General features: G+C 35.1%; 1 pseudogene; it reads right to left on the bottom strand.

Moving 5' to 3' along the window:
* Positions 1–694: 694 nt before the first annotated feature.
* Positions 695–1351, bottom strand: LOC111146879 (annotated as a pseudogene).
* Between the last annotated feature and the right edge of the window lie 12106 nt (positions 1352–13457).

Genomic DNA, 13457 nt, shown 5'->3' on the forward strand with positions numbered 1-13457 from the left:
TCCTCTTGGATTAAGTTTGCAGGTTTTGTCTCCGACACAGACAACACAACAGATTGCCTATATAACGTGATAATGATGGTTAAATGCCAGGACCCCCCATTCTGGATAATATTTGTATGTTTTCACATGTAAGATTCACTTAAGTTTCTTAAGGAGATTATTAAGATCCACATTATACAGTTTTCCTAAATTCACAAAAGCAGATTGCTTGGTTCTAACCCCCATCAATTGATTTCAATAACTTTCCCCTATTATGTGACAGTAACTCTTATTTCCCTCTAATCCCTATATGCACAATTGTCTCAAATTGTTTTCTTAATAATTTTTTAATTTGCTTTAAAAGTCACAAAGATGATGACATCTAGATAGAGTATATTGACTTATTCAACTGAGTCCAACAGACAGCCCATTCCTTGGCAGCTTTATTTTTTCTTTCAGAAAGAAAACACAGGGAGAGCCCAACTAGGCCTATTGTGTGTATGTAAAAGTAGGTGTATGAAGAAGTAATGTGTTTATTTTTATAATATAGCAAACAAAGTGATCATTGGCATTGAAAGATATTCCCAGGTAGTGAGTGCAATCTCATGAGTCATTTTTTAAATTATTATTTTTATTCTTTAACTTTACAAACACTATTTATTTCACTGAAACCTGGAAGCAGGGAAGGGGTATGTGAGTGTCTGGTAGACCATACCTAAGAGTGCATGTTGACAGCAGTGACATAGAAAGCCAGGGTGCTGAGGGTCAGCAGTCTTGTCACTACCACAGTGCTGTCCAGCTGCCCAAGGAACAGACGTGGATGAAGGTCTCTGTGACAAAGGTGTTATAGATGCTAGGGAACATCAGTAGGAGTACTGCTGGCAGAAAACTAGGTCATAGCATGTTATCATCCAAACCTACACACATACAACAATGTAATGGACCAGACTAATGTTGGAATCATTGCTCATCAGGATATACATCAGTCAAACTCAAAAGCCCAGAGCTCCAACCCAAAGGAGATTTCAGCAGGACACAGTGAGCTCGGGGTTGGTCCAGCCCAGAGCAGCAACCATGATCTTGTGCTCCTCCATGTCTGCATTCAAGGACATGACAAGTTTTAGGTCTCTCAGGTCTGTTACATCCACTCTCACTTCATGAACTCTCCAATGAAGTCATAGATGCCACCTCCCAGGTGGGGAAAAAAAATGGCCAAGGACAGCATCTTGCATGGCTGCACAAAGAAGTGGGTGACCCTAGCCTACATGAATTTCCAGAAGGTGGTGTACTCAGACAGGCTGCTGTACTTGTAGGTGATGAAGTAGGGGGAGTAGACCAGGGTGAAGCAGTTCCTGATGTGGAACAGGGTCATGTTAGGCTCATTTGGCCTGGTGCCCAAAACTGGGCCTAGATACCACCTGTCTCCCCAAAGACAGACACATGGCTTTCCTCACAGGAGTCATGTAATGTATGCTGTTCCAGAAACAAGGCATTCCTATTCCTACCAACATGAGAGCCAAGACACATTTTCTAGGAATATTGAATCAAATCATTGCGAATTTTGAAAAAAAAATCTGTTATAAACACATGCTGCTTTAAGATAAGTTGAACAATAACAATATATACAAAAGCAAATGTGGACAAATTTAACAAGACATTTTAAAGTTATATAGCATTTTAATTTGAAAGAAGTTATGAGAGTAAATAGCACAATAATTTTTAAATCTGGGAATCAGAATACTTAAGAATCATTAAAATTTGTAGAAGCCCTGATCTACCTCAGTATATTAAATCATGGGAGCAGGCCAGGAATTACACCTTTTAAAAAACATTTTATTTATTTATTAGAGCACAAGATGGGGAGAAGCAAGGGAGAGGAAGAGACAAATGCCCTGCTGATCAGGGTGCCTGACACTGGGCTTGATCCCAGGACCCCAGGATTGTGACCTGAGCCAAAGGCAGATGCTTAACCAACTGAGCCACCCAGGTGCCCCCAGAAGTTATGTTTTTAAAAATTGCCCTGATTATTCTGATATAGCTGGTCCCCTTGAATAGCATTTGGAAACCACTAAAGTTTCAATTTCTAAATTTAAGAAAGTAATTTTAAATTCTTATGAATAAAGTGTCAAATATTTTTTACTATATTAAAAATTGTTTTAAAATTTGCCTGGATTTTAACATGGATTATATAGAATCCCTTTAATTTGTTCTCTTTTTTCTAGTTATCACCCATTAATTTTTTAAAAATTTTTAAAATTTAAATTCAGCTTAGTTAACATATATTGTTAGTTTCAGGGTTAGAATTTAGTGATTCATCAGTTACATATAACAGCCACTGTTCATTGCATTAGTGCTCTCCTTAATGCCCACCACCCAATTATCCCATCCCCCCACTCACCTCCCCTCCAGAAACCCATCTATTATCTTTTATTGAATTTGTCCTCTCTATTGCAGTATCTTTCACAGTCTTCCTAAGTAAATCTGGAAGAGTAAAATCCATGAATTGTTGGAAAAAAATGTACTACTATAATTACAAATTTCTGGAAAGATGCAGAAGCAAATAATTTTGTGTGCATTAAAGATATATTTAACTTAGACTTTTCATCTGTGTTCATGTTAGATATCTAACAGATTTTTAAAAAATAAAAAAGCTGATATATTCATGTATCTAAAAGTCTATCGTACATACGAGTTTCATTAACACATAAGTAAAATGGGTAAAATATAAAACATCATGGATTAATGTGATTACTGTTATCAAGGAAAATGATAGAGGTGATGTAGGTTTTGTTTTTTAAAAACATTCTAGAAATGGTAATTAGAAGATTTAGCAATGAGTTGTTTTTGCCAAATGCACATATTTTGTGTTACTTGTAGTTTGGAAGTGAACGGTTATGAATGATAAGAAATCTTATCCAAATGGCAGATTATGCCATGTGCAATAAGTTATTAAGCATCTTTTTGGCATTTTATTTTAATGTTCTCCTGGTGGACTCTGATAATTTCTTTAAAACATTAAAAATTCAGTTTTCTTCTATTTTTCATTATATATTGCCTATTTTATCAGATATTAATATTGTGACCTATACAATCATTTCAAAAAGCAGATCTTTGAATTTTTAACTTCCTATTGTCTAGTATTCTATTTAATTAAAGAAATAGACATTAAGCATATAGTTATATGCTTTTTACTGTGATAGTGGGGAAACTATGGAATATAAGGCAATTCTTTTGGAGACTCACAAGTCTTCATACATACATTAAATAGAACCCAAAGTTAAATTTTTTTAAGGAAAAGTTACTGGTTCTCTCCAGCCAGCACTTATTTTAATGCAAAGAATTATAAAGAATTATACTAACCTCTCATGTAAGCTAAAACAGTGCTATTAATCCCTAGAATGGTGACAGTGCCTTAATGTGATTAACCGTGTAGTTATTAGTTTAGGAACTAGCCACTTTAACCTTGGCAGTGTTTTTTCTCTAGTACTCTTATGAGTTTCCACTGGTATGGGCATCACAGAAAACATTGCCTGTCTTCAGTAAAGTAACTGTGAAATAAATATTTGAACCAGAAAGCTTTCTATTGACCCAGACATAGAAAATTAATCCTCCACAGAATAATGTACTTAGAACTGAGCAGAATGTAATGGTGTCCAAAAAAAGAGAAAAAAAGCGTAAAAAACATCAATACAAAACAAATTTTATTTTCCTTCAGCTTATGGATTCATACATATGAAAAACAGACTATTTTTTTCATGGAATATGTTCAAGTTTTTGGTATATACCATATAAAATATTAAAAACAGTACTGTTTTACAGTGCCTCTGGATAATTATGTGCCTCCTATAAAGACTATTTTATTACAGAATTTAAAATGAACACATTTGTTTGATAATTTACAAATACTTGCACAAGATAAAAAATAAGAAATTTTTGGTCAGTTTCCAGCTTTAAAAATAAAAGATATTTCTGTTTCCTCTATTATGTCATTCTTTCAGCACTGAATTTGTTATAGAAAATACTCATTCCTATATTCATTAAGTAAAAAAGATAAGCATTATTGCCCCAATAACTCAGAATTGAGACCTGAGTAGCAGTTTTTGACTGAAGGAATTTGAAAGGACATATGATTCCCTTTATTGCCATATCAAGCAGTTCATAACACCTCATTGATAGGTTTAATTGTTCATGCTCATTAATTTTTTTGATTCAGTGTCCTTTCATTTTTATACCTGAAGGATTTCATGTTCTAAAACAAAGTTGGAAAGTGAAAACATACAACAAAAGTTGTCATTCTCTACAAGAATTAAATGAAGCTTCTTCTCACTGAAACAAATGTAACCACATGTATTTCTTCATGAAGCTGCCAAACTGAACGATGATATGGCCAATTCATTCTTTTCAGCTGTCTTCATGATGGATCCATAGGCTTTGTCATTTCTAAGCTGGAATTTTTTTTACCTACTGAAGTTGGACAATTCCGGTAACTCCCATAAAATCTCCCTGTTTACTGACCTAGTTAAATGACATGCTTACCTTTGTAGAAACAAACGATAATCCCTCTTCCACACACTGAAACACACACCTTAACAAATCTGTCAATCACTAGAGCTGAAGGATTCTATATTGTCTTTTATGCTTAACTAGAAAAAAGCCATATCACAAATAAAGGAACATTCTTTTTCAGACATCGGACATCTTGTCAATTCAAATACTGTCAAGAACTAAGAAGATAAACCACTTGATTTAAAAGTACAAAAACAAAAGGTAAAAATTTAAGAGCCCAAAGAGATGTAACTGGAAAATTTATGTGGACAGTCCGAGTGGTAGGCCTTGTAAGCAGATATTTTGTTCCATATTTGTTAAGGGGAAGTTTATTATCAACACCTAAATTCTACAACTTCATTGTCTTTTTAAAAGCTAACAGCAGTGTTCTCATTGTGATGCTGAATGCTTGGAAAGGCCAGGCCTCATCAGTTCTAAGGAATGCTCTGTGACTTATACCCTGTATTTATACCCTGTATAAATAGGCTGAACACAGAACATCACTGCATTCCAAGTGTTCCCTTACACTTCTTCCAAATGATCTGCTTCTTTCCATTCATGAATGAAAAATTGGATTCTTTGTTCTTCTGCAATCACTTTATTGTCACAAAATTGTTCAGATTTCCCCCACATTTTCTCTTTGTCTCCCACGCCTTAGCTTCTTCCATGGATTTAAAACATTCAAAACTATCATTATATATAGTTCTAGGAACTAATGTTCTTGTTTTGATTAAAAAAAAAAAAAAACAAGTACTATGGACAATGCTGTAGCTAAGGTTTACAGTGACTTCACTTCCATGTGAGTAAATATTATGATAAATGGTATTAAAGGTTTATTAAATAAGTGGATTTTTTTTTCATCTGACTTTAAATTCCAGCATCACTCTAAGTTAAACAGTAAGCCAGGATTTCTAATGATGAGTTCCTGCAGTATAAGTCCACATGGACAGTAGCAGGGACTGGTATTTGGGGTCATTTAACACAACAAAATGTACCTGAACTAGAAATGGCAGAGGAGACTGGCTTGTGGGTATTTCAGTTGCTGCCAAACATTCAGACGTATACGACCGAGATGATGAATCTTCTGAGGATATTTTACCTGTCTTATGAATGTTTTATTATATTTCACTTGTAGCTGTTTGCTGTTTTAGCCATCATGAGAGATCACCAGTTCCTTGATGATACTTTTGTATTCTAATTGTTTTTTCTCTGCTGTCAGTATTTTAGTAAGTGCATATTGGTTCCACAGTAAGATGATTATAGATATGTACCCAACGTGAAAATTCCAGTACCTTTGCCAAGAAGCATGTTCGACTTTGAGTAGTTGAAACTTATCTGTTGATCATATATATCCATGGAGATATAGATTCCATGGAGATATAGATATATCTATATTTCCATATCTCCATTTCCTTTCAACTGTTTACAAAGGAAAATATACCATACAGACTAACAATCTTAGAGTTTAGAACATTAAAATTTACATTTAGAATATTAAAATTCAGGGGTGCCTGGGTGGATCAGCCTGTTGAATGTCCAGCTCCTGATGTCAGCTCAGGTCATGATCTTAGGGTCCTGGGATTGAGCCCCAAGTCAGGCTCTATGCTCAGTGTGGAGTCTGCTTGAGATTCTCTCTGGCCCTCTGCCTCTGCCCTTCCCCACCATTCATGTGTGCATGCATGTGCTCTCTCTTTCTCTCTCAAATAATTAAAGTCTTTTAAAAATACTAAAATTCAAAAAAAAAAATAAAATAAAAAAACAAAAAACTAAAATTCATAGAAAGCCCAAGTCATTTGTCTGTAGATATGGATTTCTATGAGTTGAAAATTCAAATTGGACCTATTTGTTTTGAACTAAATTTCTCTTCTGTTAATCAATTTTCTATATAGGACATTTCACATATATTCCATTAAGAACAGTAACACTGAATAATTGAGTTCTTTTTTAAATGGACAGTTTTCTCTAAAAATGTCTATAGTATTGTCAACTTGGAAAAATAATTTAAAGCTGTGCAAATTAAAAGATACTAAAACATGGTACATGTTTTATTTATATCATCAATCTTCTATATAGTGGGACACCATATAATTGTCTTTGATGAGTTACTTTGTTTTCTCACAAAATATTTTGTCAAAAAATAAATATATGGTAATTTAGATTTTTGAGAGTCCCATGTGTTAGAATTTTTCAATGGAGCTCTTTTCTTTCTGACAAGCCAGCAAAGTTTTAAGATATTTTCAATTTGAAAGGTCAGAAATTGACATGCACCTATATAGAATTTCATTCAGCCAAATGTCTCTTTCCTCACATGACAGACTTCTCAAATCAAAGTAAAATAAAATAAATAGTCACAGTATTTAAGGATTAAAGTTACTGTTTAATTTTTCTATGGAAATATTATAAGCAGATATAAAATTTAGCCATTCTGATTTCTCTTTTAACCTTTATGGGTCTAATTTTAATAGTCATACGTATGACAATTTAGAGTCTATCATTGCTTGCCTAAGTCATTTTCATTCTGTGTACCACTGAAATAGAAAAGGTGGCATAATAACTTCAAATTGTAATTAATCTGCCATTATGTATTCATAGATTAAAAATTGTGACTGTTTAAATAAGTTTAGTAACTGTCACCATACATAGTTACAATTTTTTATTATGGTAAGAAATTTTAAGACCTAATCACTTAGCAACTTTAAAATACACAATAGAGGGGCATCTGGGTGGCTCAGTGGGTTAAGCCTTTGCCTTCAGCTCAGGTCATGATCTCATGATCTCGATCATGGGATCGAGCCCCACATCAGGCTCTCTGCTCAGCAAGGAGCCTGCTTCCCCCTCTCTTTGTCTGCTGCTCTTCCTACTTGTGATCTCTCTCTCTGTCGAATAAATAAATAAAATAAAATAAAATACACAATAGAGTATTATTAACTATAGTCACTATTATATATATTACAGCCCCATGTCTTCTTTACTCTAAAACTGAATTTGTACCTTTTGACCACCTTCATATTTGGCCACGCAACCCCTGCTCCTGACAACCACCAATCTGTTCTATTATGAGCTAAGTTTTTGTTTTATTTCTATTTCTTTTAGATTCCACATATAAGTGAGACCATACAGTATTTGTCTATCTCTAATTTATCTCGCTCAGCATAATGCACTCAAGGTTTTGATTTGCATTTCCCTGAGGATTAGTAATACAGAGGATCTTTTCATGTGTCTGTTTACCCATCCTCTTTAGATGCCAGGTCCTAATAAAAGCCATTTATTAATCTCATATTTTTGGTGGTGGTGTTACATTGTGTAAGTTCTTTATATGTTTTGGATATTAACCCCTTACTGCATATATCATTTACAAATACCTTCTCCCATTCACTGGGTCACCTTTTTGCTTTGTTGGTGGTTTTCTTTGCTGTGCTAAAGCTTTTTATTTCAGTGTAGTTCCAAGAGTTTATTTTACTTTTGTTTCCCTTTCCTTATTAGACGTATTCATACATATGCTGCTAAGGCCAATGTCCAAGAGATTACTGCCTATATTTTCTTCAGGTTTAAGGTCTTATATTTAGATCTTTAATCCATTTTGAGTTCATTTTTGAATATGGTGGAAGGAAGTAATCCATTTTCATTCTTTTGCACATAGTTGTCTGGTTTTCCCAGCACCATTTATTGAGGAGACTATCATTTCCCCCTTGTATATTATTGCTTACTTTGTCACAGATTAATTGACCAGATAAACATGGGCTTAATACTGGGCTCACTATCCTGTTCTATTGATCTATGTCCATTTTTGTGCCAGGACCCTACTGTTTTGATTTTTATAGTTTTATAGTACATCTTGAAATCTGAGATGATGATGATTCTTTCTCAAGACTGCTTTGGCTCTTCAGGGTCTTTCTTGGTTCCATATAAATTTTAGGATTGTTATACTTCTGTGAAGACTGCTGTTGGTAGGGAATGCACAGAATCTATAGATTGTTTTGAATAGTATAGACATTTTAACAACATTAATTCTTCCAATCCATGCAATGTCTTTCATCACTGTTTTATTGGTTCCAAATTACAGGTCTTTCACCCACTTGGTTAAGTTTATTCTTAAATATTTTCTTCTTTTTGGTCCAGTTGTAAATGAGTTTGTTTACTTAATTTTTCTGCTCTTTCAGGAATGCAGCAGATTTCTGTATGTTAATTTTGTATCCTACAACATTATGGAATTATCAGTTCTAAGAGTTTCTTGGTGGAGTCTTTAGAATTTTCTATACATAGTATCATGTCATCTGCAAATAGTGACAGGTTTGGTTCTTGCTTACTAATTTGGATGCCTTTTCTTTTTTCCATTTTATCTGATGCTACAGTGAAGATTTCCAGTGCTATGTTCAATAATAATTGAGAGTGAACATTCTTGTTTTGTTCCTGATCTTAAAAATGTTTCCATCTTTTACCATTCAGTATGATGTTAGCTGTGGGTTTTTCATATATGGCCTTTTTTATGTTGTGGTATGTTTTCTCTAAACCTGTTACATTGAGAGTTTTGATCATGAATGGATGTTGTGCTTTTTCAAATGCTTCCTCTGCATCTACTGAGATGATCTTATTTTTTTTATCCTTTCTCTGGTTAATGTATATCATTATTTTGTGGCTATTGAACTATAATTGCATACCTAAAGTAAATCCTACTTGATCTTGGTGGATTATTTTTTAAAGTATTGTTGAATTCAATTTGCTAAATTTTTTATATCTATATTTATCAGATATATGCGCCTGTAGGGTTTTGTTTTGTGTTGGGGATGTTGTTGTTGTTTTTGTTTTAGTGTCTTTGTTTTTAGTATTAGGATAATGTTGTCCTTATTAATTTGGAAGTTTTCCTTTTTCTTCTATAGTTTGGAATAGTTTGAGAAGAATAGACATATATACTCTTCTTTAAGTGGTAAAATTCATCTGTGTGCTGAAAAATCAGCTTATAGACTTATGGGGTTTCCCCTGTATATAACTGTTTCCTTTTCCTGCTTTTTATGTTCTTTCTTCATCAATATTTTTGCAATTTTAATTGTGTGTTTTTGTATGGACCTCCTTGGCTCAATAGTGTTAGAGGCTCTCTGTACATCTTGGATCTGGATAATTGGTTCCTTCCCCAAACTAGAGAAGTTTACTGCCCCCATCATATCTCTTCCTTTCCTGGGATCTCTACAGTGTGAATGTTACTATGCTTGATATTACTATTGCTGAGTTTCCTTAAATTTCCTGAGTTATTATTGCTGAGTTTCCTTAAATTTATTACCATTTTTTATTCTTTTTTCTTTTTGCTGTTCAGCTTGGTTGGTTTCTATTACTGTCTGCCAGATCCTGCTGATCTATTCTTCTGCATCCTCTAATATGTTGTTGATTCTCTAGGCATTTTTTTCTTTCAGTTATTTAATGCATCATCTGTTTTGTTTGTTTGTTTTTGAGAGAGATAGAGCAGGGGATAGGATAGGTTCATGACCTGAACCAAAATCTAGATTCAGACACTTAACCAACTGTGCCCCTCAGGTACCCTTGAGTGGTTCTTTTTTTTAATATTTTCTCTTTGTTGAAGTTCTCACTGACTTTATCCACTCTTAAGTTCACTGAGCATCTTTATGAAAATTAGTTTGAATTCTTTATTAGGCTTATTGCTTACCTCCATTTCATTTAGCTCTTTTGGTGTTATTTTGTCTTGTTCTTTCATTTGGAACATATTTCTTTGGCTTCTAATTTTGTCTAACTTTCTGTGTTTCTTTCTTTCCTCTTTGGGGAGACCAGCTACATCTTGTCCTTGGGTATAAGAAGTCCTATGGTGTCTTGTAGCACAGTCCTCCCTAGTTATTAGAACCAGGCACTCCAGAGGTATCTCTTGTGGGGGCTGGGTATTCCCTAATGTGGTGGCTGAGCCACATTTGTTTTCAGCTCAGCCACCTGCAGTGGCCTAATTTGGTTGCTGTGGGCATACTGCAGGAGTTGGTCCCTATACTCTTGAGGCTCCTAAGGCTAAGCTGGGCTCATTGGTGGGTGTAGCCAGCAATCAGACTGCCTGTCTGTAATTGGCCTCTCTACCATAACTGCAGGTACACCAAAGGACAGGTATGTTCTGTGTATAGCCAGCTAAGAGACTGAGCTTCTGGAACTGCAGATGTGATTGTATGTGTGGCTATCTCTTTCTCCAGGGCAGGAGTCACTTTGGAGTATTAGCAGTCCTTCCAGTCCCTGCTGGGGCTGCTTAAAGGGTGTAGTGGGGTAGAAGCTGCTTTGGAGAGATCCTGCCAAGGCAAGAGAGTTTGATGGGGTGACTCTGTGGGGAACATGGAGGCGGGACATGAGTTTCTAGTAAGGTAGATGGAGAGTGTTAGTGTTGTCTCCTGCAAGTGTCAAGCTATCCAGGCTGGGGGTGGGAAAGAGAAATGGTACTTACCAGTGTTTTTGTTCCTGAAGAATTGTCCTAAAGATTTCTACCCCTTTAGCACATGTTATGAGATTAATAAATAAATCTCCTTCATGTATATCCCAGGTACTTTCAGACTGCTGCTTCTGTATTATCTCAGGTAGACTTATTTATTATGTCAGCTCTTAAAAAAAGGAGACTCAGTTTCCTATTGCCCTCTATCTCTCCTGGAGTTAAGCCCACTGATTTTAAAGGTTCCTGAAGTTAGGTGCCACTGGTTTTCAAAGGTAGATGTCATTGGGGCTTGTCTTCCAAGTGTTCCACCTGTTCTGGGGCTTCCTGGCATGGGGTGATCCCCTTGCTTCTCTGTGCTTATGATGTCCCTCTCATTTGTGGTTAGTGTCCCAGGAGATAACTGCATCTCCAACTCCCCTACCCTTTGCAATGCGTCTTCCTTTCTGATTAACTGTGGAAGGTCTGTTCTTTTAGCCTTCAGGTCATTTTCAGAGTGAGTTGCATATATGTAGCTGTTAGCTTAGTGTATCCATGAGACAGTGAGCTCAGGATCCTCCTACTTGCCATCTTCTCTGAACATATAAGATGTGTTTCTTTTTCTTGCCTGATTGCTTTTGTTAGGGCTTCCCCTACTGTGTTGAATGAAAGTGGCGAGAGGGGGCATCCTTGTCTTGTTCTTGATCTTAGAGGAAAACTTCAACATTTCATGATTTAGTATGAGGTTTGCTCATACATGGTTTTTACATTTTGGGCTATATTCTCTGTCCGCTTTGTTGAGAGTTCTTACGTAAACAGGTATTGATTTTTGCTGAATTTTTTTTGCATCTATTTCAATAATAAAATTTTTATCTTTAATTTTGTTATGTATATCACATTGATTTGTGGATTTTGAACAACTCGTGCATCCCTAGAATAAATCTCACTTGATTATGGTGTATGGTACTTTTAATGTCTTTTTGAATTTGATTTGCTAATATTCTGTTGCAGATTTTCATCTGTGTTCATCAGGGATATTGGCCTGTAATTCTCTTTTCTTGTAGCATTTTTGTCTGTTTTTGGTATCCGAGTATTGCTGACCTCACAAAACTTGGAGGAATTCTCTCCTCTTTTAATGTTTGGTACAATTCTCTAGTGTAGCTGTTTGGTCTTGGTCCTTTGTTTGTAGGCAGGGTTTTTTTTTTATTGTTGTTGTTGTTGTTGTTTGTTTTTGTTTTCTACTAACTTAATCTCCTTACTAGTGTTCAGATTTTCTATCTCTTCATGATTCAGTCTTCGTAGGTTGAGTGTTTAGGAATTTATCTGTCTCTTCCAGGTTGTTAATTTACTCTTGTATAATTGTTCATAGTAGTCTGTTTCAATCATTGGTATAAACATTTATTGCTATGAACTTCTCCCATGGAACTGTGATTGCTGCATCCCATAAGTTTTGGTAGGTTGTATTTCTGTTTTCATTTGTCTTGAGGTGTTTTTTTTTTTTTTAATTTCCTTGATTTCTTCATTGATCTGTTGGTTCAGTAGCATGTTGTTAAATCCATACATTTATAATTAATTTCTAGTTTCATGCCATTGGGAGTTTGATAAGATTTAAGTCTTTTTAAATTTAATAAGACTTGTTTTGTGCCCAAATATATGACCTGTTTTAGAGAACGTTCCATGTATTCTTGAGACAATATGTATTTTGTTATGTTTGAATGGAATCTTCTTTATATACCTGTTAGGTTCATCTGATCTAATGTGTTGTTCAAGACCAATAATTCCTTAATGAGATTTTATCTGGACGATCTATCCATTGGTGAAGTGGGGTATTAAAGTCCCATGCAACTGTTGCTATCTGAATCTTCCTCTATCTCTGTTAAATATTTGTTTATATATGTAGGTGCTCCTAAAAGGTACATTTTTATAAATCATCTAGTTGGATTGATCCCTTAATCATTATGTAATAACTTTGTTTTCTATCACAATCCTTAAAGTCTAGTTTGTCTAATATAAATACAGCAACACCAACTTTATTTAGGTTTTTATTTCCATGTATATGTCTTTTTCCATTCCTTTATGTTTAGTCTGTGCGTTTCTGAAGGGAGGTCACTTGGAGTCTCCTGTAAGCAGCATATAGTTGGGTCTTGTTTCCCATCCATTTAGCCACTCTATCTTTTGATTGGAGTCCATTTACATTTAATTATTGACATATAACATTGTCATTTTTTAATTGCTTTCTGACTGCTTTGTTGTTCCTCTCAGACCCTCAGGCAATAGCTTTTATTTTTTATTATTTTTTAAAAGATTTTATTTATTTATTTGACAGACAGAGATCACAAGTAGGCGGAGAGGCAGGCAGAGAGAGATGGGGAAGCAGGATCCCTGCTGAGCAGAGAGCCCTATGCGGGGCTCGATCCCAGGACCCTGAGATCATGACTTGAGTGGAAGGCAGAGGCTTTAACTCACTGAGCCACCCAGGCGCCCCAGGCAATAGCTTTTAAAATATGGTTATCTATACAGTTCTGTGGGACCATAGCATGAGTCCTAC

This window comes from Enhydra lutris, unplaced genomic scaffold (genome assembly GCF_002288905.1).
Source record: "Enhydra lutris kenyoni isolate GAN:26980312 unplaced genomic scaffold, ASM228890v2 scaffoldscaffold15, whole genome shotgun sequence".
Taxonomy (NCBI): Eukaryota; Metazoa; Chordata; class Mammalia; order Carnivora; family Mustelidae; genus Enhydra; species Enhydra lutris.